Source organism: Bombus huntii, unplaced genomic scaffold (assembly GCF_024542735.1).
Source record: "Bombus huntii isolate Logan2020A unplaced genomic scaffold, iyBomHunt1.1 ctg00000066.1, whole genome shotgun sequence".
In the NCBI taxonomy this organism is placed as follows: domain Eukaryota; kingdom Metazoa; phylum Arthropoda; class Insecta; order Hymenoptera; family Apidae; genus Bombus; species Bombus huntii.
In genome coordinates this window covers 252,501-277,500 of record NW_026099325.1, presented here as the reverse complement: position 1 = coordinate 277,500, position 25,000 = coordinate 252,501, and the positions used below count along the sequence as shown (strand labels likewise).

The 25,000-nt window shown below is 41.6% G+C and overlaps 1 long non-coding RNA gene and 2 other non-coding genes across 4 annotated transcripts in view; all 3 read left to right on the top strand.

Moving 5' to 3' along the window:
* Window positions 1-25,000, top strand: part of LOC126876155 (uncharacterized) — a 63,026-nt gene that overhangs the window by 34,427 nt on the left and 3,599 nt on the right. The window lies entirely within an intron of this gene.
* LOC126876168 (small subunit ribosomal RNA) lies at window positions 19,282-21,204 on the top strand. Its single transcript, XR_007693977.1, has one exon. It is a non-coding gene; the product is annotated as a small subunit ribosomal RNA (ribosomal RNA).
* LOC126876159 (5.8S ribosomal RNA) lies at window positions 23,985-24,139 on the top strand. The gene has a single exon (XR_007693966.1). It is a non-coding gene; the product is annotated as a 5.8S ribosomal RNA (ribosomal RNA).

Sequence of the window (25,000 nt, the reverse complement as noted above, 5' to 3'; positions counted from 1 at the left end):
TACGCCGCTGTGACTTTGTCTCCTGCGGTTAAAAAAAATAATTTCGCTACGTACGGCCGATGGTCGTGCGTAGCGATTTTTTTTTTCCTTTAAATCAAACAACGAGACGCACGAATAGAAAGCGATACGCCGCTGCAACTTTGTCGCGTGCCAGTAAAAAGCAATACGCCGCTGGACTTAGCCGCTCGTGCTACCGCTGCGCGCGCACCTCCGAATCAGCGGGTATGCGCCGGAGTAGGTAACACTCTCTTAAGGTACGCCGTTCTGCGCAGCTCGTCTTGCGCGCGCGCGCGCGCGCTTTTTCAAATATTTTTAAACGTTTTTTCGCGTTTTTTCCCGTTTCTTCGCGTTTTTTCCCGTTTTTTCCCGTTTTCCACGTTTTTTCCCGTTTCACGAGAGAGACGAAAACGAGGAAAATAATCGCGACAAATGCTCGCTCGCTGCGCTCGCTCGGACGAATATAGCCCAACCCAAAACCGATCCCAAGCGTTCGAACGAAGATTTCGATGAAATCGAAGAACGAACGCGAAAGGGATTGGTTTTGGGTTGGGCTATTTTTTTTCGAGCGAGCGGAGCGAGCGAGCAACGCGTAAGAGCGTATCGTTGCGTCGCAGGGACTTTGAAATATTCGCCACTGTTCGAACGTTCGAGTCGAAATAACTCGAGAAAAAGCGTTATAACGCATCGAAATTATCAGTGAAATCGTTACGTATCGACGAAATCTAGTCGAAAGTAGCGATTTCACTTTATTTTTTTAAAAAATTTCGTCCTCCGGACCAACGTGACCGGGACGTTGGAACTTAGAATTTTTTCGCACCGTTACGAAAGTACCGAAAGTTCAACTCGAAATAACTCGCCAAAAAGCGTTATAACGTATCGAAATTTTGCGTGAAATCGTTACGTATCGACGAAATCTAGTCGAAAGTAGCGATTTCACTTTATTTTTTTAAAAAATTTCGTCCTCCGGACCAACGTGACCGGGACGTTGGAACTTAGAATTTTTTCGCACCGTTACGAAAGTACCGAAAGTTCAACTCGAAATAACTCGCCAAAAAGCGTTATAACGTATCGAAATTTTGCGTGAAATCGTTACGTATCGACGAAATCTAGTCGAAAGTAGCGATTTCACTTTATTTTTTTAAAAAATTTCGTCCTCCGGACCAACGTGACCGGGACGTTGGAACTTAGAATTTTTTCGCCCCGTTACGAAAGTACCGAAAGTTCAATTCGAAATAACTCGCTAAAAAGCGTTATAACGTATCGAAATTTTGCGTGAAATCGTTACGTTTCGACGAAATCTAGTCGAAAGTAGCGATTTCACTTTATTTTTTTAAAAAATTTCGTCCTCCGGACCAACGTGACCGGGACGTTGGAACTTAGAATTTTTTCGCACCGTTACGAAAGTACCGAAAGTTCAACTCGAAATAACTCGCCAAAAAGCGTTATAACGTATCGAAATTTTGCGTGAAATCGTTACGTATCGACGAAATCTAGTCGAAAGTAGCGATTTCACTTTATTTTTTTAAAAAATTTCGTCCTCCGGACCAACGTGACCGGGACGTTGGAACTTAGAATTTTTTCGCACCGTTACGAAAGTACCGAAAGTTCAACTCGAAATAACTCGCCAAAAAGCGTTATAACGTATCGAAATTTTGCGTGAAATCGTTACGTATCGACGAAATCTAGTCGAAAGTAGCGATTTCACTTTATTTTTTTAAAAAATTTCGTCCTCCGGACCAACGTGACCGGGACGTTGGAACTTAGAATTTTTTCGCCCCGTTACGAAAGTACCGAAAGTTCAATTCGAAATAACTCGCTAAAAAGCGTTATAACGTATCGAAATTTTGCGTGAAATCGTTACGTTTCGACGAAATCTAGTCGAAAGTAGCGATTTCACTTTATTTTTTTAAAAAATTTCGTCCTCCGGACCAACGTGACCGGGACGTTGGAACTTAGAATTTTTTCGCACCGTTACGAAAGTACCGAAAGTTCAACTCGAAATAACTCGCCAAAAAGCGTTATAACGTATCGAAATTTTGCGTGAAATCGTTACGTATCGACGAAATCTAGTCGAAAGTAGCGATTTCACTTTATTTTTTTAAAAAATTTCGTCCTCCGGACCAACGTGACCGGGACGTTGGAACTTAGAATTTTTTCGCACCGTTACGAAAGTACCGAAAGTTCAACTCGAAATAACTCGCCAAAAAGCGTTATAACGTATCGAAATTTTGCGTGAAATCGTTACGTATCGACGAAATCTAGTCGAAAGTAGCGATTTCACTTTATTTTTTTAAAAAATTTCGTCCTCCGGACCAACGTGACCGGGACGTTGGAACTTAGAATTTTTTCGCCCCGTTACGAAAGTACCGAAAGTTCAATTCGAAATAACTCGCTAAAAAGCGTTATAACGTATCGAAATTTTGCGTGAAATCGTTACGTTTCGACGAAATCTAGTCGAAAGTAGCGATTTCACTTTATTTTTTTAAAAAATTTCGTCCTCCGGACCAACGTGACCGGGACGTTGGAACTTAGAATTTTTTCGCACCGTTACGAAAGTACCGAAAGTTCAACTCGAAATAACTCGCCAAAAAGCGTTATAACGTATCGAAATTTTGCGTGAAATCGTTACGTATCGACGAAATCTAGTCGAAAGTAGCGATTTCACTTTATTTTTTTAAAAAATTTCGTCCTCCGGACCAACGTGACCGGGACGTTGGAACTTAGAATTTTTTCGCCCCGTTACGAAAGTACCGAAAGTTCAATTCGAAATAACTCGCTAAAAAGCGTTATAACGTATCGAAATTTTGCGTGAAATCGTTACGTTTCGACGAAATCTAGTCGAAAGTAGCGATTTCACTTTATTTTTTTAAAAAATTTCGTCCTCCGGACCAACGTGACCGGGACGTTGGAACTTAGAATTTTTTCGCACCGTTACGAAAGTACCGAAAGTTCAACTCGAAATAACTCGCCAAAAAGCGTTATAACGTATCGAAATTTTGCGTGAAATCGTTACGTATCGACGAAATCTAGTCGAAAGTAGCGATTTCACTTTATTTTTTTAAAAAATTTCGTCCTCCGGACCAACGTGACCGGGACGTTGGAACTTAGAATTTTTTCGCACCGTTACGAAAGTACCGAAAGTTCAACTCGAAATAACTCGCCAAAAAGCGTTATAACGTATCGAAATTTTGCGTGAAATCGTTACGTATCGACGAAATCTAGTCGAAAGTAGCGATTTCACTTTATTTTTTTAAAAAATTTCGTCCTCCGGACCAACGTGACCGGGACGTTGGAACTTAGAATTTTTTCGCCCCGTTACGAAAGTACCGAAAGTTCAATTCGAAATAACTCGCTAAAAAGCGTTATAACGTATCGAAATTTTGCGTGAAATCGTTACGTTTCGACGAAATCTAGTCGAAAGTAGCGATTTCACTTTATTTTTTTAAAAAATTTCGTCCTCCGGACCAACGTGACCGGGACGTTGGAACTTAGAATTTTTTCGCACCGTTACGAAAGTACCGAAAGTTCAACTCGAAATAACTCGCCAAAAAGCGTTATAACGTATCGAAATTTTGCGTGAAATCGTTACGTATCGACGAAATCTAGTCGAAAGTAGCGATTTCACTTTATTTTTTTAAAAAATTTCGTCCTCCGGACCAACGTGACCGGGACGTTGGAACTTAGAATTTTTTCGCACCGTTACGAAAGTACCGAAAGTTCAACTCGAAATAACTCGCCAAAAAGCGTTATAACGTATCGAAATTTTGCGTGAAATCGTTACGTATCGACGAAATCTAGTCGAAAGTAGCGATTTCACTTTATTTTTTTAAAAAATTTCGTCCTCCGGACCAACGTGACCGGGACGTTGGAACTTAGAATTTTTTCGCCCCGTTACGAAAGTACCGAAAGTTCAATTCGAAATAACTCGCTAAAAAGCGTTATAACGTATCGAAATTTTGCGTGAAATCGTTACGTTTCGACGAAATCTAGTCGAAAGTAGCGATTTCACTTTATTTTTTTAAAAAATTTCGTCCTCCGGACCAACGTGACCGGGACGTTGGAACTTAGAATTTTTTCGCACCGTTACGAAAGTACCGAAAGTTCAACTCGAAATAACTCGCCAAAAAGCGTTATAACGTATCGAAATTTTGCGTGAAATCGTTACGTATCGACGAAATCTAGTCGAAAGTAGCGATTTCACTTTATTTTTTTAAAAAATTTCGTCCTCCGGACCAACGTGACCGGGACGTTGGAACTTAGAATTTTTTCGCACCGTTACGAAAGTACCGAAAGTTCAACTCGAAATAACTCGCCAAAAAGCGTTATAACGTATCGAAATTTTGCGTGAAATCGTTACGTATCGACGAAATCTAGTCGAAAGTAGCGATTTCACTTTATTTTTTTAAAAAATTTCGTCCTCCGGACCAACGTGACCGGGACGTTGGAACTTAGAATTTTTTCGCCCCGTTACGAAAGTACCGAAAGTTCAATTCGAAATAACTCGCTAAAAAGCGTTATAACGTATCGAAATTTTGCGTGAAATCGTTACGTTTCGACGAAATCTAGTCGAAAGTAGCGATTTCACTTTATTTTTTTAAAAAATTTCGTCCTCCGGACCAACGTGACCGGGACGTTGGAACTTAGAATTTTTTCGCACCGTTACGAAAGTACCGAAAGTTCAACTCGAAATAACTCGCCAAAAAGCGTTATAACGTATCGAAATTTTGCGTGAAATCGTTACGTATCGACGAAATCTAGTAGAACGTAACGATTTCACTTTATTTTTTTAAAAAATTTCGTCCTCCGGACCAACGTGACCGGGACGTTGGAACTTAGAATTTTTTCGCCCCGTTACGAAAGTACCGAAAGTTCAACTCGAAATAACTCGCCAAAAAGCGTTATAACGTATCGAAATTTTGTATGAAATCGTTACGTTTCGACGAAATCTAGTCGAAAGTAGCGATTTCACTTTATTTTTTTAAAAAATTTCGTCCTCCGGACCAACGTGACCGGGACGTTGGAACTTAGAATTTTTTCGCCCCGTTACGAAAGTACCGAAAGTTCAACTCGAAATAACTCGCCAAAAAGCGTTATAACGTATCGAAATTTTGCGTGAAATCGTTACGTATCGACGAAATCTAGTCGAACGTAACGATTTCACTTTATTTTTTTAAAAAATTTCGTCCTCCGGACCAACGTGACCGGGACGTTGGAACTTAGAATTTTTTCGCCCCGTTACGAAAGTACCGAAAGTTCAACTCGAAATAACTCGCTAAAAAGCGTTATAACGTATCGAAATTTTGCGTGAAATCGTTACGTTTCGACGAAATCTAGTCGAAAGTAGCGATTTCACTTTATTTTTTTAAAAAATTTCATCCTCCGGACCAACGTGACCGGGACGTTGGAACTTAGAATTTTTTCGCACCGCTACGAAAAGGCCGAAAGATCCCCTCCAAATAACTCGTTAAAAAGTGTTATAACGTACGAATATTTTTCAAGAAATCGTTATAACTCGATAAAATACGTCGGGATTAAGCGTTTATATCGTCGGCAGACGGATATAAAAACGTTTGGACCGACACGACCGGTCGTTGGAACATAGAAAAATTCCGAGCCGGTACGTTGGGACTTAGAAAAATTCCGAGCGCGAAAAAGTTTTTTCGAGTTTATTCGTTAAAAAGCGTTACAAGGTATGAATTTTTTTGCATAAATCGACGTAACTCGACGAAATACGTCGGGATTAATGGTTTATTTCCGTCCGAGAACGATTTTTAAAAACGGACCTATGCGGCCGGTCGTTCGTACTTAGAAAATTTTCGGACCGAACACTCTTTTTCGATTAATTCGTTAAAAAGCGTTATAACGTACGAATATTTTTCAAGAAATCGTTATAACTCGATAAAATACGTCGGGATTAAGCGTTTATATCGTCGGCAGACGGATATAAAAACGTTTGGACCGACACGACCGGTCGTTGGAACATAGAAAAATTCCGAGCCGGTACGTTGGGACTTAGAAAAATTCCGAGGGCGAAAAAGTTTTTTCGAGTTTATTCGTTAAAAAGCGTTACAAGGTATGAATTTTTTTGCATAAATCGACGTAACTCGACGAAATACGTCGGGATTAATGGTTTATTTCCGTCCGAGAACGATTTTTAAAAACGGACCTATGCGGCCGGTCGTTCGTACTTAGAAAATTTTCGGACCGAACACTCTTTTTCGATTAATTCGTTAAAAAGCGTTATAACGTACGAATATTTTACAAGAAATCGTTATAACTCGATAAAATACGTCGGGATTAAGCGTTTATATCGTCGGCAGACGGATATAAAAACGTTTGGACCGACACGACCGGTCGTTGGAACATAGAAAAATTCCGAGCCGGTACGTTGGGACTTAGAAAAATTCCGAGGGCGAAAAAGTTTTTTCGAGTTTATTCGTTAAAAAGCGTTACAAGGTATGAATTTTTTTGCATAAATCGACGTAACTCGACGAAATACGTCGGGATTAATGGTTTATTTCCGTCCGAGAACGATTTTTAAAAACGGACCTATGCGGCCGGTCGTTCGTACTTAGAAAATTTTCGGACCGAACACTCTTTTTCGATTAATTCGTTAAAAAGCGTTATAACGTACGAATATTTTACAAGAAATCGTTATAACTCGATAAAATACGTCGGGATTAAGCGTTTATATCGTCGGCAGACGGATATAAAAACGTTTGGACCGACACGACCGGTCGTTGGAACATAGAAAAATTCCGAGCCGGTACGTTGGGACTTAGAAAAATTCCGAGGGCGAAAAAGTTTTTTCGAGTTTATTCGTTAAAAAGCGTTACAAGGTATGAATTTTTTTGCATAAATCGACGTAACTCGACGAAATACGTCGGGATTAATGGTTTATTTCCGTCCGAGAACGATTTTTAAAAACGGACCTATGCGGCCGGTCGTTCGTACTTAGAAAATTTTCGGACCGAACACTCTTTTTCGATTAATTCGTTAAAAAGCGTTATAACGTACGAATATTTTTCAAGAAATCGTTATAACTCGATAAAATACGTCGGGATTAAGCGTTTATATCGTCGGCAGACGGATATAAAAACGTTTGGACCGACACGACCGGTCGTTGGAACATAGAAAAATTCCGAGCCGGTACGTTGGGACTTAGAAAAATTCCGAGGGCGAAAAAGTTTTTTCGAGTTTATTCGTTAAAAAGCGTTACAAGGTATGAATTTTTTTGCATAAATCGACGTAACTCGACGAAATACGTCGGGATTAATGGTTTATTTCCGTCCGAGAACGATTTTTAAAAACGGACCTATGCGGCCGGTCGTTCGTACTTAGAAAATTTTCGGACCGAACACTCTTTTTCGATTAATTCGTTAAAAAGCGTTATAACGTACGAATATTTTACAAGAAATCGTTATAACTCGATAAAATACGTCGGGATTAAGCGTTTATATCGTCGGCAGACGGATATAAAAACGTTTGGACCGACACGACCGGTCGTTGGAACATAGAAAAATTCCGAGCCGGTACGTTGGGACTTAGAAAAATTCCGAGGGCGAAAAAGTTTTTTCGAGTTTATTCGTTAAAAAGCGTTACAAGGTATGAATTTTTTTGCATAAATCGACGTAACTCGACGAAATACGTCGGGATTAATGGTTTATTTCCGTCCGAGAACGATTTTTAAAAACGGACCTATGCGGCCGGTCGTTCGTACTTAGAAAATTTTCGGACCGAACACTCTTTTTCGATTAATTCGTTAAAAAGCGTTATAACGTACGAATATTTTACAAGAAATCGTTATAACTCGATAAAATACGTCGGGATTAAGCGTTTATATCGTCGGCAGACGGATATAAAAACGTTTGGACCGACACGACCGGTCGTTGGAACATAGAAAAATTCCGAGCCGGTACGTTGGGACTTAGAAAAATTCCGAGGGCGAAAAAGTTTTTTCGAGTTTATTCGTTAAAAAGCGTTACAAGGTATGAATTTTTTTGCATAAATCGACGTAACTCGACGAAATACGTCGGGATTAATGGTTTATTTCCGTCCGAGAACGATTTTTAAAAACGGACCTATGCGGCCGGTCGTTCGTACTTAGAAAATTTTCGGACCGAACACTCTTTTTCGATTAATTCGTTAAAAAGCGTTATAACGTACGAATATTTTTCAAGAAATCGTTATAACTCGATAAAATACGTCGGGATTAAGCGTTTATATCGTCGGCAGACGGATATAAAAACGTTTGGACCGACACGACCGGTCGTTGGAACATAGAAAAATTCCGAGCCGGTACGTTGGGACTTAGAAAAATTCCGAGCGCGAAAAAGTTTTTTCGAGTTTATTCGTTAAAAAGCGTTACAAGGTATGAATTTTTTTGCATAAATCGACGTAACTCGACGAAATACGTCGGGATTAATGGTTTATTTCCGTCCGAGAACGATTTTTAAAAACGGACCTATGCGGCCGGTCGTTCGTACTTAGAAAATTTTCGGACCGAACACTCTTTTTCGATTAATTCGTTAAAAAGCGTTATAACGTACGAATATTTTTCAAGAAATCGTTATAACTCGATAAAATACGTCGGGATTAAGCGTTTATATCGTCGGCAGACGGATATAAAAACGTTTGGACCGACACGACCGGTCGTTGGAACATAGAAAAATTCCGAGCCGGTACGTTGGGACTTAGAAAAATTCCGAGGGCGAAAAAGTTTTTTCGAGTTTATTCGTTAAAAAGCGTTACAAGGTATGAATTTTTTTGCATAAATCGACGTAACTCGACGAAATACGTCGGGATTAATGGTTTATTTCCGTCCGAGAACGATTTTTAAAAACGGACCTATGCGGCCGGTCGTTCGTACTTAGAAAATTTTCGGACCGAACACTCTTTTTCGATTAATTCGTTAAAAAGCGTTATAACGTACGAATATTTTACAAGAAATCGTTATAACTCGATAAAATACGTCGGGATTAAGCGTTTATATCGTCGGCAGACGGATATAAAAACGTTTGGACCGACACGACCGGTCGTTGGAACATAGAAAAATTCCGAGCCGGTACGTTGGGACTTAGAAAAATTCCGAGGGCGAAAAAGTTTTTTCGAGTTTATTCGTTAAAAAGCGTTACAAGGTATGAATTTTTTTGCATAAATCGACGTAACTCGACGAAATACGTCGGGATTAATGGTTTATTTCCGTCCGAGAACGATTTTTAAAAACGGATCTATGCGGCCGGTCGTTCGTACTTAGAAAATTTTCGGACCGAACACTCTTTTTCGATTAATTCGTTAAAAAGCGTTATAACGTACGAATATTTTACAAGAAATCGTTATAACTCGATAAAATACGTCGGGATTAAGCGTTTATATCGTCGGCAGACGGATATAAAAACGTTTGGACCGACACGACCGGTCGTTGGAACATAGAAAAATTCCGAGCCGGTACGTTGGGACTTAGAAAAATTCCGAGGGCGAAAAAGTTTTTTCGAGTTTATTCGTTAAAAAGCGTTACAAGGTATGAATTTTTTTGCATAAATCGACGTAACTCGACGAAATACGTCGGGATTAATGGTTTATTTCCGTCCGAGAACGATTTTTAAAAACGGACCTATGCGGCCGGTCGTTCGTACTTAGAAAATTTTCGGACCGAACACTCTTTTTCGATTAATTCGTTAAAAAGCGTTATAACGTACGAATATTTTTCAAGAAATCGTTATAACTCGATAAAATACGTCGGGATTAAGCGTTTATATCGTCGGCAGACGGATATAAAAACGTTTGGACCGACACGACCGGTCGTTGGAACATAGAAAAATTCCGAGCCGGTACGTTGGGACTTAGAAAAATTCCGAGCGCGAAAAAGTTTTTTCGAGTTTATTCGTTAAAAAGCGTTACAAGGTATGAATTTTTTTGCATAAATCGACGTAACTCGACGAAATACGTCGGGATTAATGGTTTATTTCCGTCCGAGAACGATTTTTAAAAACGGACCTATGCGGCCGGTCGTTCGTACTTAGAAAATTTTCGGACCGAACACTCTTTTTCGATTAATTCGTTAAAAAGCGTTATAACGTACGAATATTTTTCAAGAAATCGTTATAACTCGATAAAATACGTCGGGATTAAGCGTTTATATCGTCGGCAGACGGATATAAAAACGTTTGGACCGACACGACCGGTCGTTGGAACATAGAAAAATTCCGAGCCGGTACGTTGGGACTTAGAAAAATTCCGAGGGCGAAAAAGTTTTTTCGAGTTTATTCGTTAAAAAGCGTTACAAGGTATGAATTTTTTTGCATAAATCGACGTAACTCGACGAAATACGTCGGGATTAATGGTTTATTTCCGTCCGAGAACGATTTTTAAAAACGGACCTATGCGGCCGGTCGTTCGTACTTAGAAAATTTTCGGACCGAACACTCTTTTTCGATTAATTCGTTAAAAAGCGTTATAACGTACGAATATTTTACAAGAAATCGTTATAACTCGATAAAATACGTCGGGATTAAGCGTTTATATCGTCGGCAGACGGATATAAAAACGTTTGGACCGACACGACCGGTCGTTGGAACATAGAAAAATTCCGAGCCGGTACGTTGGGACTTAGAAAAATTCCGAGGGCGAAAAAGTTTTTTCGAGTTTATTCGTTAAAAAGCGTTACAAGGTATGAATTTTTTTGCATAAATCGACGTAACTCGACGAAATACGTCGGGATTAATGGTTTATTTCCGTCCGAGAACGATTTTTAAAAACGGATCTATGCGGCCGGTCGTTCGTACTTAGAAAATTTTCGGACCGAACACTCTTTTTCGATTAATTCGTTAAAAAGCGTTATAACGTACGAATATTTTACAAGAAATCGTTATAACTCGATAAAATACGTCGGGATTAAGCGTTTATATCGTCGGCAGACGGATATAAAAACGTTTGGACCGACACGACCGGTCGTTGGAACATAGAAAAATTCCGAGCCGGTACGTTGGGACTTAGAAAAATTCCGAGGGCGAAAAAGTTTTTTCGAGTTTATTCGTTAAAAAGCGTTACAAGGTATGAATTTTTTTGCATAAATCGACGTAACTCGACGAAATACGTCGGGATTAATGGTTTATTTCCGTCCGAGAACGATTTTTAAAAACGGACCTATGCGGCCGGTCGTTCGTACTTAGAAAATTTTCGGACCGAACACTCTTTTTCGATTAATTCGTTAAAAAGCGTTATAACGTACGAATATTTTTCAAGAAATCGTTATAACTCGATAAAATACGTCGGGATTAAGCGTTTATATCGTCGGCAGACGGATATAAAAACGTTTGGACCGACACGACCGGTCGTTGGAACATAGAAAAATTCCGAGCCGGTACGTTGGGACTTAGAAAAATTCCGAGGGCGAAAAAGTTTTTTCGAGTTTATTCGTTAAAAAGCGTTACAAGGTATGAATTTTTTTGCATAAATCGACGTAACTCGACGAAATACGTCGGGATTAATGGTTTATTTCCGTCCGAGAACGATTTTTAAAAACGGACCTATGCGGCCGGTCGTTCGTACTTAGAAAATTTTCGGACCGAACACTCTTTTTCGATTAATTCGTTAAAAAGCGTTATAACGTACGAATATTTTTCAAGAAATCGTTATAACTCGATAAAATACGTCGGGATTAAGCGTTTATATCGTCGGCAGACGGATATAAAAACGTTTGGACCGACACGACCGGTCGTTGGAACATAGAAAAATTCCGAGCCGGTACGTTGGGACTTAGAAAAATTCCGAGGGCGAAAAAGTTTTTTCGAGTTTATTCGTTAAAAAGCGTTACAAGGTATGAATTTTTTTGCATAAATCGACGTAACTCGACGAAATACGTCGGGATTAATGGTTTATTTCCGTCCGAGAACGATTTTTAAAAACGGACCTATGCGGCCGGTCGTTCGTACTTAGAAAATTTTCGGACCGAACACTCTTTTTCGATTAATTCGTTAAAAAGCGTTATAACGTACGAATATTTTACAAGAAATCGTTATAACTCGATAAAATACGTCGGGATTAAGCGTTTATATCGTCGGCAGACGGATATAAAAACGTTTGGACCGACACGACCGGTCGTTGGAACATAGAAAAATTCCGAGCCGGTACGTTGGGACTTAGAAAAATTCCGAGGGCGAAAAAGTTTTTTCGAGTTTATTCGTTAAAAAGCGTTACAAGGTATGAATTTTTTTGCATAAATCGACGTAACTCGACGAAATACGTCGGGATTAATGGTTTATTTCCGTCCGAGAACGATTTTTAAAAACGGACCTATGCGGCCGGTCGTTCGTACTTAGAAAATTTTCGGACCGAACACTCTTTTTCGATTAATTCGTTAAAAAGCGTTATAACGTACGAATATTTTTCAAGAAATCGTTATAACTCGATAAAATACGTCGGGATTAAGCGTTTATATCGTCGGCAGACGGATATAAAAACGTTTGGACCGACACGACCGGTCGTTGGAACATAGAAAAATTCCGAGCCGGTACGTTGGGACTTAGAAAAATTCCGAGGGCGAAAAAGTTTTTTCGAGTTTATTCGTTAAAAAGCGTTACAAGGTATGAATTTTTTTGCATAAATCGACGTAACTCGACGAAATACGTCGGGATTAATGGTTTATTTCCGTCCGAGAACGATTTTTAAAAACGGACCTATGCGGCCGGTCGTTCGTACTTAGAAAATTTTCGGACCGAACACTCTTTTTCGATTAATTCGTTAAAAAGCGTTATAACGTACGAATATTTTACAAGAAATCGTTATAACTCGATAAAATACGTCGGGATTAAGCGTTTATATCGTCGGCAGACGGATATAAAAACGTTTGGACCGACACGACCGGTCGTTGGAACATAGAAAAATTCCGAGCCGGTACGTTGGGACTTAGAAAAATTCCGAGGGCGAAAAAGTTTTTTCGAGTTTATTCGTTAAAAAGCGTTACAAGGTATGAATTTTTTTGCATAAATCGACGTAACTCGACGAAATACGTCGGGATTAATGGTTTATTTCCGTCCGAGAACGATTTTTAAAAACGGACCTATGCGGCCGGTCGTTCGTACTTAGAAAATTTTCGGACCGAACACTCTTTTTCGATTAATTCGTTAAAAAGCGTTATAACGTACGAATATTTTACAAGAAATCGTTATAACTCGATAAAATACGTCGGGATTAAGCGTTTATATCGTCGGCAGACGGATATAAAAACGTTTGGACCGACACGACCGGTCGTTGGAACATAGAAAAATTCCGAGCCGGTACGTTGGGACTTAGAAAAATTCCGAGGGCGAAAAAGTTTTTTCGAGTTTATTCGTTAAAAAGCGTTACAAGGTATGAATTTTTTTGCATAAATCGACGTAACTCGACGAAATACGTCGGGATTAATGGTTTATTTCCGTCCGAGAACGATTTTTAAAAACGGACCTATGCGGCCGGTCGTTCGTACTTAGAAAATTTTCGGACCGAACACTCTTTTTCGATTAATTCGTTAAAAAGCGTTATAACGTACGAATATTTTTCAAGAAATCGTTATAACTCGATAAAATACGTCGGGATTAAGCGTTTATATCGTCGGCAGACGGATATAAAAACGTTTGGACCGACACGACCGGTCGTTGGAACATAGAAAAATTCCGAGCCGGTACGTTGGGACTTAGAAAAATTCCGAGGGCGAAAAAGTTTTTTCGAGTTTATTCGTTAAAAAGCGTTACAAGGTATGAATTTTTTTGCATAAATCGACGTAACTCGACGAAATACGTCGGGATTAATGGTTTATTTCCGTCCGAGAACGATTTTTAAAAACGGACCTATGCGGCCGGTCGTTCGTACTTAGAAAATTTTCGGACCGAACACTCTTTTTCGATTAATTCGTTAAAAAGCGTTATAACGTACGAATATTTTACAAGAAATCGTTATAACTCGATAAAATACGTCGGGATTAAGCGTTTATATCGTCGGCAGACGGATATAAAAACGTTTGGAGCGACACGACCGGTCGTTGGAACATAGAAAAATTCCGAGCCGGTACGTTGGGACTTAGAAAAATTCCGAGGGCGAAAAAGTTTTTTCGAGTTTATTCGTTAAAAAGCGTTACAAGGTATGAATTTTTTTGCATAAATCGACGTAACTCGACGAAATACGTCGGGATTAATGGTTTATTTCCGTCCGAGAACGATTTTTAAAAACGGACCTATGCGGCCGGTCGTTCGTACTTAGAAAATTTTCGGACCGAACACTCTTTTTCGATTAATTCGTTAAAAAGCGTTATAACGTACGAATATTTTTCAAGAAATCGTTATAACTCGATAAAATACGTCGGGATTAAGCGTTTATATCGTCGGCAGACGGATATAAAAACGTTTGGACCGACACGACCGGTCGTTGGAACATAGAAAAATTCCGAGCCGGTACGTTGGGACTTAGAAAAATTCCGAGCGCGAAAAAGTTTTTTCGAGTTTATTCGTTAAAAAGCGTTACAAGGTATGAATTTTTTTGCATAAATCGACGTAACTCGACGAAATACGTCGGGATTAATGGTTTATTTCCGTCCGAGAACGATTTTTAAAAACGGACCTATGCGGCCGGTCGTTCGTACTTAGAAAATTTTCGGACCGAACACTCTTTTTCGATTAATTCGTTAAAAAGCGTTATAACGTACGAATATTTTTCAAGAAATCGTTATAACTCGATAAAATACGTCGGGATTAAGCGTTTATATCGTCGGCAGACGGATATAAAAACGTTTGGACCGACACGACCGGTCGTTGGAACATAGAAAAATTCCGAGCCGGTACGTTGGGACTTAGAAAAATTCCGAGGGCGAAAAAGTTTTTTCGAGTTTATTCGTTAAAAAGCGTTACAAGGTATGAATTTTTTTGCATAAATCGACGTAACTCGACGAAATACGTCGGGATTAATGGTTTATTTCCGTCCGAGAACGATTTTTAAAAACGGACCTATGCGGCCGGTCGTTCGTACTTAGAAAATTTTCGGACCGAACACTCTTTTTCGATTAATTCGTTAAAAAGCGTTATAACGTACGAATATTTTTCAAGAAATCGTTATAACTCGATAAAATACGTCGGGATTAAGCGTTTATATCGTCGGCAGACGGATATAAAAACGTTTGGACCGACACGACCGGTCGTTGGAACATAGAAAAATTCCGAGCCGGTACGTTGGGACTTAGAAAAATTCCGAGGGCGAAAAAGTTTTTTCGAGTTTATTCGTTAAAAAGCGTTACAAGGTATGAATTTTTTTGCATAAATCGACGTAACTCGACGAAATACGTCGGGATTAATGGTTTATTTCCGTCCGAGAACGATTTTTAAAAACGGACCTATGCGGCCGGTCGTTCGTACTTAGAAAATTTTCGGACCGAACACTCTTTTTCGATTAATTCGTTAAAAAGCGTTATAACGTACGAATATTTTACAAGAAATCGTTATAACTCGATAAAATACGTCGGGATTAAGCGTTTATATCGTCGGCAGACGGATATAAAAACGTTTGGACCGACACGACCGGTCGTTGGAACATAGAAAAATTCCGAGCCGGTACGTTGGGACTTAGAAAAATTCCGAGGGCGAAAAAGTTTTTTCGAGTTTATTCGTTAAAAAGCGTTACAAGGTATGAATTTTTTTGCATAAATCGACGTAACTCGACGAAATACGTCGGGATTAATGGTTTATTTCCGTCCGAGAACGATTTTTAAAAACGGACCTATGCGGCCGGTCGTTCGTACTTAGAAAATTTTCGGACCGAACACTCTTTTTCGATTAATTCGTTAAAAAGCGTTATAACGTACGAATATTTTTCAAGAAATCGTTATAACTCGATAAAATACGTCGGGATTAAGCGTTTATATCGTCGGCAGACGGATATAAAAACGTTTGGACCGACACGACCGGTCGTTGGAACATAGAAAAATTCCGAGCCGGTACGTTGGGACTTAGAAAAATTCCGAGGGCGAAAAAGTTTTTTCGAGTTTATTCGTTAAAAAGCGTTACAAGGTATGAATTTTTTTGCATAAATCGACGTAACTCGACGAAATACGTCGGGATTAATGGTTTATTTCCGTCCGAGAACGATTTTTAAAAACGGACCTATGCGGCCGGTCGTTCGTACTTAGAAAATTTTCGGACCGAACACTCTTTTTCGATTAATTCGTTAAAAAGCGTTATAACGTACGAATATTTTTCAAGAAATCGTTATAACTCGATAAAATACGTCGGGATTAAGCGTTTATATCGTCGGCAGACGGATATAAAAACGTTTGGACCGACACGACCGGTCGTTGGAACATAGAAAAATTCCGAGCCGGTACGTTGGGACTTAGAAAAATTCCGAGCGCGAAAAAGTTTTTTCGAGTTTATTCGTTAAAAAGCGTTACAAGGTATGAATTTTTTTGCATAAATCGACGTAACTCGACGAAATACGTCGGGATTAATGGTTTATTTCCGTCCGAGAACGATTTTTAAAAACGGACCTATGCGGCCGGTCGTTCGTACTTAGAAAATTTTCGGACCGAACACTCTTTTTCGATTAATTCGTTAAAAAGCGTTATAACGTACGAATATTTTTCAAGAAATCGTTATAACTCGATAAAATACGTCGGGATTAAGCGTTTATATCGTCGGCAGACGGATATAAAAACGTTTGGACCGACACGACCGGTCGTTGGAACATAGAAAAATTCCGAGCCGGTACGTTGGGACTTAGAAAAATTCCGAGGGCGAAAAAGTTTTTTCGAGTTTATTCGTTAAAAAGCGTTACAAGGTATGAATTTTTTTGCATAAATCGACGTAACTCGACGAAATACGTCGGGATTAATGGTTTATTTCCGTCCGAGAACGATTTTTAAAAACGGACCTATGCGGCCGGTCGTTCGTACTTAGAAAATTTTCGGACCGAACACTCTTTTTCGATTAATTCGTTAAAAAGCGTTATAACGTACGAATATTTTTCAAGAAATCGTTATAACTCGATAAAATACGTCGGGATTAAGCGTTTATATCGTCGGCAGACGGATATAAAAACGTTTGGACCGACACGACCGGTCGTTGGAACATAGAAAAATTCCGAGCCGGTACGTTGGGACTTAGAAAAATTCCGAGGGCGAAAAAGTTTTTTCGAGTTTATTCGTTAAAAAGCGTTACAAGGTATGAATTTTTTTGCATAAATCGACGTAACTCGACGAAATACGTCGGGATTAATGGTTTATTTCCGTCCGAGAACGATTTTTAAAAACGGACCTATGCGGCCGGTCGTTCGTACTTAGAAAATTTTCGGACCGAACACTCTTTTTCGATTAATTCGTTAAAAAGCGTTATAACGTACGAATATTTTACAAGAAATCGTTATAACTCGATAAAATACGTCGGGATTAAGCGTTTATATCGTCGGCAGACGGATATAAAAACGTTTGGACCGACACGACCGGTCGTTGGAACATAGAAAAATTCCGAGCCGGTACGTTGGGACTTAGAAAAATTCCGAGGGCGAAAAAGTTTTTTCGAGTTTATTCGTTAAAAAGCGTTACAAGGTATGAATTTTTTTGCATAAATCGACGTAACTCGACGAAATACGTCGGGATTAATGGTTTATTTCCGTCCGAGAACGATTTTTAAAAACGGACCTATGCGGCCGGTCGTTCGTACTTAGAAAATTTTCGGACCGAACACTCTTTTTCGATTAATTCGTTAAAAAGCGTTATAACGTACGAATATTTTTCAAGAAATCGTTATAACTCGATAAAATACGTCGGGATTAAGCGTTTATATCGTCGGCAGACGGATATAAAAACGTTTGGACCGACACGACCGGTCGTTGGAACATAGAAAAATTCCGAGCCGGTACGTTGGGACTTAGAAAAATTCCGAGCGCGAAAAAGTTTTTTCGAGTTTATTCGTTAAAAAGCGTTACAAGGTATAAATTTTTTTACGGGAATCGTTCTATCTCTATTAAATACGTCGGGATTAAACATTTTTATCGATTTTTTCAAAAAATTAGCGTTCGTCGAACTGACACGACTGGGATATTTTTCTAATTTTTTCGTTAATTAACGTTACAAGGTATATATTTTTTTGCATATTTCTACTTATTTTAACGTATTGTAATTGATTATAAACTTATTTTTTGTCCGTATTCGATAAAAGAGTATGTTTACTGATGCAATTTTTCGGTGAAAAAAAAAATTAATTTTTTGGTAAAAATGCATTTCTATTATGTTAATAAAACGTCTGGTAATGTATTTCGATGGTTGGATATTGGCTTTGTATAGTAGTGATCGAGCGTTCGCGAGACTAAGTTCCAGCGTCCCTTCCGAACGGTACGTTGCTACGGAGGTTTTGCACCGTAAGCGCGCGGCCGCTAGCCCGGCCGGCGCCGGCCTTCCGGCTGGCGCTTTCGTATCTATAAGAGAGACGTCGAGCCGGACGGTTCGGTCGGAACAGCGTTGAGCGCGTGGCTATTCTACGGCCTCGGTTGAGAATTCAGTCACCGCTCCTCGAGTCTTAGTGTATTTTACGCTATTTCTCGACTGTTCCTCCGTTCTCGTTCTGGTTTTTTCTCTACACTGCTGCGCCGCGGGTCGCTGTCCTGGACGTAATGACCAAATATCGTGGCAAGGTTCCCCTGAGTCGGGAAGCTGGTGACCTGTGTGTACGTATTCTAACAAAAATTGTTAGATGCGTGTGTGCTTGTACTAACTGAGCATCGATTCATTCAAAAGAGTATAACCGTCTGCTTTCTATAAAAACTTCTGCTTTCGCAGAAGTATCCGATGAGGCGGTAGGAGCGTACTATCTTTGCGTAGTATGTCTTCTGCCGAAAATGTTCTACCGATTGAAAGAATATTCTTACGGTATGTCCAGCGCGACGCACTGGGATACGCGCTTGTTCGTTCAGCGTGAGGTGCGTATACGTGCTTTACCGCTAAGATATTCTAATAAGTCTTTTTACACGAAGACAGCATTATGGAAATGTTCCTTTAGAAGTACGATTCTAAACATTTTATATAAGACTATGAGAGAGAGAGAGAGAGAGAGAAGAGAGGAGGTGGAGTTGAGAATTACAAAGTGGCTGCGAGCGGCGTTCGAAGATTATTACTGAACTATGGGTGTATCTCGAACGTCGCTAGGAGATATATTTTATAATATATCTATCTTAAGAACGAAAAGTCTCGTCGTACGGTGCTTACGTCCCACCTACGACACGAAGAGAACTTAAACGAAATTTATAAGAATTGTTATACGAATAAGATCCCTGGTTGATCCTGCCAGTAGTCATATGCTTGTCTCAAAGATTAAGCCATGCATGTCTCAGTACATGCCGCATTAAGGTGAAACCGCGAATGGCTCATTAAATCAGTTATGGTTTCTTAGATCATACCTACATTTACTTGGATAACTGTGGTAATTCTAGAGCTAATACATGCAAACAGATTCCGACCAGAGATGGTAGGAATGCTTTTATTAGATCAAAACCAATCGGTGGCGGATGGCTCGTCTGTCCGTCCATCGTTTGTTTTGGTGACTCTGAATAACTTTGTGCTGATCGCATGGTCATCTAGCACCGGCGACGCATCTTTCAAATGTCTGCCTTATCAACTGTCGATGGTAGGTTCTGCGCCTACCATGGTTGTAACGGGTAACGGGGAATCAGGGTTCGATTCCGGAGAGGGAGCCTGAGAAACAGCTACCACATCCAAGGAAGGCAGCAGGCGCGCAAATTACCCACTCCCGGCACGGGGAGGTAGTGACGAAAAATAACGATACGGGACTCATCCGAGGCCCCGTAATCGGAATGAGTACACTTTAAATCCTTTAACGAGGACCAATTGGAGGGCAAGTCTGGTGCCAGCAGCCGCGGTAATTCCAGCTCCAATAGCGTATATTAAAGTTGTTGCGGTTAAAAAGCTCGTAGTTGAATCTGTGTGTCACAGTGTCGGTTCACCGCTCGCGGTGTTTAACTGGCATTATGTGGTACGTCCTATCGGTGGGCTTAGCTCCTCGCGGGCGGTCCAACTAATATCCCATCGCGGTGCTCTTCACTGAGTGTCGAGGTGGGCCGATACGTTTACTTTGAACAAATTAGAGTGCTTAAAGCAGGCTACCTTCGCCTGAATACTGTGTGCATGGAATAATGGAATAGGACCTCGGTTCTATTTTGTTGGTTTTCGGAGCCCCGAGGTAATGATTAATAGGGACAGATGGGGGCATTCGTATTGCGACGTTAGAGGTGAAATTCTTGGATCGTCGCAAGACGGACAGAAGCGAAAGCATTTGCCAAAAATGTTTTCATTAATCAAGAACGAAAGTTAGAGGTTCGAAGGCGATCAGATACCGCCCTAGTTCTAACCATAAACGATGCCAGCCAGCGATCCGCCGAAGTTCCTCCGATGACTCGGCGGGCAGCTTCCGGGAAACCAAAGCTTTTGGGTTCCGGGGGAAGTATGGTTGCAAAGCTGAAACTTAAAGGAATTGACGGAAGGGCACCACCAGGAGTGGAGCCTGCGGCTTAATTTGACTCAACACGGGAAACCTCACCAGGCCCGGACACCGGAAGGATTGACAGATTGATAGCTCTTTCTTGATTCGGTGGGTGGTGGTGCATGGCCGTTCTTAGTTGGTGGAGCGATTTGTCTGGTTAATTCCGATAACGAACGAGACTCTAGCCTGCTAAATAGACGTAACTTATGGTATCTCGAAGGCCCCCGGCTTCGGTCGGTGGGTTTTTACTACCAACGTACAAACAAATCTTCTTAGAGGAACAGGCGGCTTCTAGCCGCACGAGATTGAGCAATAACAGGTCTGTGATGCCCTTAGATGTTCTGGGCCGCACGCGCGCTACACTGAAGGAATCAGCGTGTTTTCCCTGGCCGAAAGGCCCGGGTAACCCGCTGAACCTCCTTCGTGCTAGGGATTGGGGCTTGCAATTATTCCCCATGAACGAGGAATTCCCAGTAAGCGCGAGTCATAAGCTCGCGTTGATTACGTCCCTGCCCTTTGTACACACCGCCCGTCGCTACTACCGATTGAATGATTTAGTGAGGTCTTCGGACTGGTGCGCGGCCAATGTGATAAGCATTGCCGATGTTACCGGGAAGATGACCAAACTTGATCATTTAGAGGAAGTAAAAGTCGTAACAAGGTTTCCGTAGGTGAACCTGCGGAAGGATCATTAACGATACGATACCAAAAGAATTTGACTTGAACACATATAAAAACTATGAAATATATATCACAATGGTCGGTAAGGAGCCGTACTCCTCCTGTATCGACGAAAGTATATACGACGTATTAACAAGCTATATACTTTAACAAACGAAAACGCCAGGGAGCTTGGCAACCTCCGTTGGCACGAATAGAAATATTCTTAAGGAGGAGACGACCCTCCAGCTACGGAATTATACGAAGAGAAGGTGGCACTCTCTCTCGATCATCGGGATGAAGAGATATATATATACAAGTATAAAAACGAAATGCGAATGAAACTTATTCGAGGCGCCTGCGTGAGGTCGTAAACAGAAAGACCCGCCGTCTCCGAATAAAACATATAACATATAATATATATATATATATATGAAATTCTAATAAAAGGGAACTCTAGCTTCGAAAGAGCCAACAAAAGTTAAGGCTCGATATCAAACGAAAAAATTACGATGGAAACCAGGTGTAAAGAGAAATGCAGTCGTGGCGCCTGCGAGAGGCCGTACACAGAAAGACCCGCCGTCACGATCTCGTATTTCGTATTTGCATCGTGGAAACCGTACAAACGAAATATAAAAGTCCATGCAAACTAATAAGAAAATCTCTAAAGTGCCTCGTGTCGGAGTGATCATGCTCGCCTATTCTCTTCTATGTTTCGTGGTCTGTGTTGCGTTTGTTCTCCTCCTAGCAACGGGACATATCGAAGACTCCTCTTTGGGATCGAACGAAGCGTCTAGAACGAGTCGACGAGAGCGAAAGAACTTGTAGCGAGTCGCGCAGAGCGAAAGGATACCGATATACATCTTCGAAGGTTCTCTTCGAAGATCCATGGATACCTTCTGCGTCGACTTCTCTCGTCTCTTTCATCGAAACTCTCGTCGTTCTCGAAACGTGCTTCCTACCCAAAGGGCGTGTGCTCTTCGTATGTCGTTTCGTTCGAAATAACGAAACCACGTGTAACATACTCGTGGATCGGGTAACCTAGAACGAAGACGCATCGCGTGGATGTTGGCCCGCTATGCGACGATGACCGATGATGATGATGATGATGATGTCGATGTCGACGACGACGACGATGAAGACGATGTGTAGCAACGATTCGTAACTAGTCTAGCCGAAGTTCGTTCAGAGGGGAACGCCGCCGGCTTCGAAGCCTCGATGTCGTGAGTCGGACACCCGTGCCGTCGCTAGAGTTTTTCAAACTCTGCTTCTGGATATTGGGACGAAAGACCGCTCGAGGACGACGACAGCCGTGCGTGCGTATCCCATCGAATTTTTTTTACACCACCTGAACGAGACTAAAGTTTCGTCTAGTTGATCGTCTACCGTCGCATAATGTATATTATATACCGTTCAGAGGGGACCGGCTGTCTATCCTCGTTGTCGTGAGTCGGACACCCGTGCCGTCGCTAGAGTTTTTCAAACTCTGCTTCTGGATATCGGGACGAAAGACCGCGCGAGGACGACGGATGCGAGTCCCATCGAATTTTTGACTTACACACTACCTGAACGAGACTTAAAGTTTCATATAATATACCGTTCAGAGGGGACCGGCTGTCTTTCCTCGTTGTCGTGAGTCGGACACCCGTGCCGTCGCTAGAGTTTTTCAAACTCTGCTTCTGGATATCGGGACGAAAGACCGCGCGAGGACGACGGATGCGAGTCCCATCGAATTTTTGATTTACACACTACCTGAACGAGACTTAAAGTTTCATCCAGTTTGTCGTCTATCATCTCATATATAATATACCGTTCAGAGGGGACCGGCTGTCTATCCTCGTTGTCGTGAGTCGGACACCCGTGCCGTCGCTAGAGTTTTTCAAACTCTGCTTCTGGATGTTGGGACGAAAGACCGCGCGAGGACGATGGATGCGTGTCCCATCGAATTTTTGATTTACAAGACACACACTACCTGAACGAGACTAAAGTTTCATCGAGTTTATCGTCGCATAACCCGTTCGGAGGGGACCGGCTGTCTATCCTCGTTGTCGTGAGTCGGACACCCGTGCCGTCGCTAGAGTTTTTCAAACTCTGCTTCTGGATATCGGGACGAAAGACCGCGCGAGGACGATGGCTGCGAGTCCCATCGAATTTTTGTTTTTTTTTTTTTTTTTAAAAAAAACACCACCCGAACGGAGATGTGTTCTATCTTTCGTCGATTTTTCATGCTTTCAGTCGGTCGCGTGGTCGCCATCCGTTCGGAGGGGATCGCCGGCTTCGAAACCTCGATGTCGTGAGTCGGACACCCGTGCCGTCGCTAGAGTTTTTCAAACTCTGCTTCTGGATATTGGGACGAAAGACCGCTCGAGGCGGACGGCCGCGCGAATCCCATCGAATCTTTACTATCACCCGAACGATGGAGAGATGCACGCGCGCTGTTTCTTGAATAATTGGACGAGAGAGTAGAATCAAACACATATATAACATGGGCTAGCCACCGTGCTTACTCGTTCGCGAGATCGTGTGCTGTACAGAGGATTCAGAATCGGGTGTATATATCCCCGTCGTTTCCTGACGAACGGAGCTTCGATCTCGATGGTTGTTATATATCATAATGTACTTTACGCCCGGCCGGCGAACGCGCGTATCTTCGCGCGTTCGTCGTTTTCTTTTTTTTCGAACGTTTTTGTGTCGTCAATCCTATGGCGACTTCTGCGCGTTCGATTCCCGTTGGTCGAACGTGACGGAACTCGGCTTCGCTAGAACCGAGAAGAGTACATTTGAGTATTGAACTGTTGTAAATTTATAAAAGATTACCCTGAACGGTGGATCACTTGGCTCGTGGGTCGATGAAGAACGCAGCTAATTGCGCGTCAACGTGTGAACTGCAGGACACATGAACATCGACATTTCGAACGCACATTGCGGTCCACGGATACAATTCCTGGACCACGCCTGGCTGAGGGTTGCTCACGTAAACCTAAGACTGCTTGCGTTGCGTATCGTTACTCTCCGTATCTGTCTCTCTCTGTCCCTTCTTGCCTTAACAACCCGCCGTCGTTCTTCTTTATATAAGAGAACGTTTCAGAGTCGGACGAAGGTACAAGAACGAGGATACGAATAAGAGCGGACGGAGAGAACATACGCGACGTACGAGCGATTGTTGGACGCTCGTCGGCGTTCGTCGCGGTCGTGCAGAGACCGTGCAAGTCGTACGCATGCTCGATATATAATCTATCGTGTTCACGGGAGACTACGAAACTCTACCTCTGTCTCTCTCTGTCCCTTCTTGCCTTGACAACCCGCCGTCGTTCTTCTTAAAAATTATAAGAGAACGTTTCAGAGTCGGACGAAGGTATACGAAGGGATACGAATAAGAGCGGAGAGAACCGGTCACGGACCTGCGTGAGTGCTCGCGGCGTCGTGAGTCGTCCTTACGAGGGCGACCGCCCGCTTATGCACCGCTTCGTGTATCGGTTATCGAACGTATATACTCGTAGTGTTCTCCTCGTGACCGATTTTTTTTTTCATATCAGGCGATATATGCTACGTTTGCCGGTGTTCGACGCACGAAGGTCCGCGCCCCCGACGTCGTCTTAAAAGAATATTATATTTGGCGAGACTGAGAGAGAAAGCAAATATGGGAACTCGGTCGAGAGAGGAGAGAAGAGAGAACCAAAAAAAAACCTAAACTCGATGGCGTGCGAAACTTTGCCATAATCTACCGTCTTTTCTTAAGACTCTCGTACAGCCCCAGGGATCGAATGCCCACTCCGTCTCTTCGCGAAAGCGACTGACAACAACGAGGACCGTCGCATCGATGGGTCGTC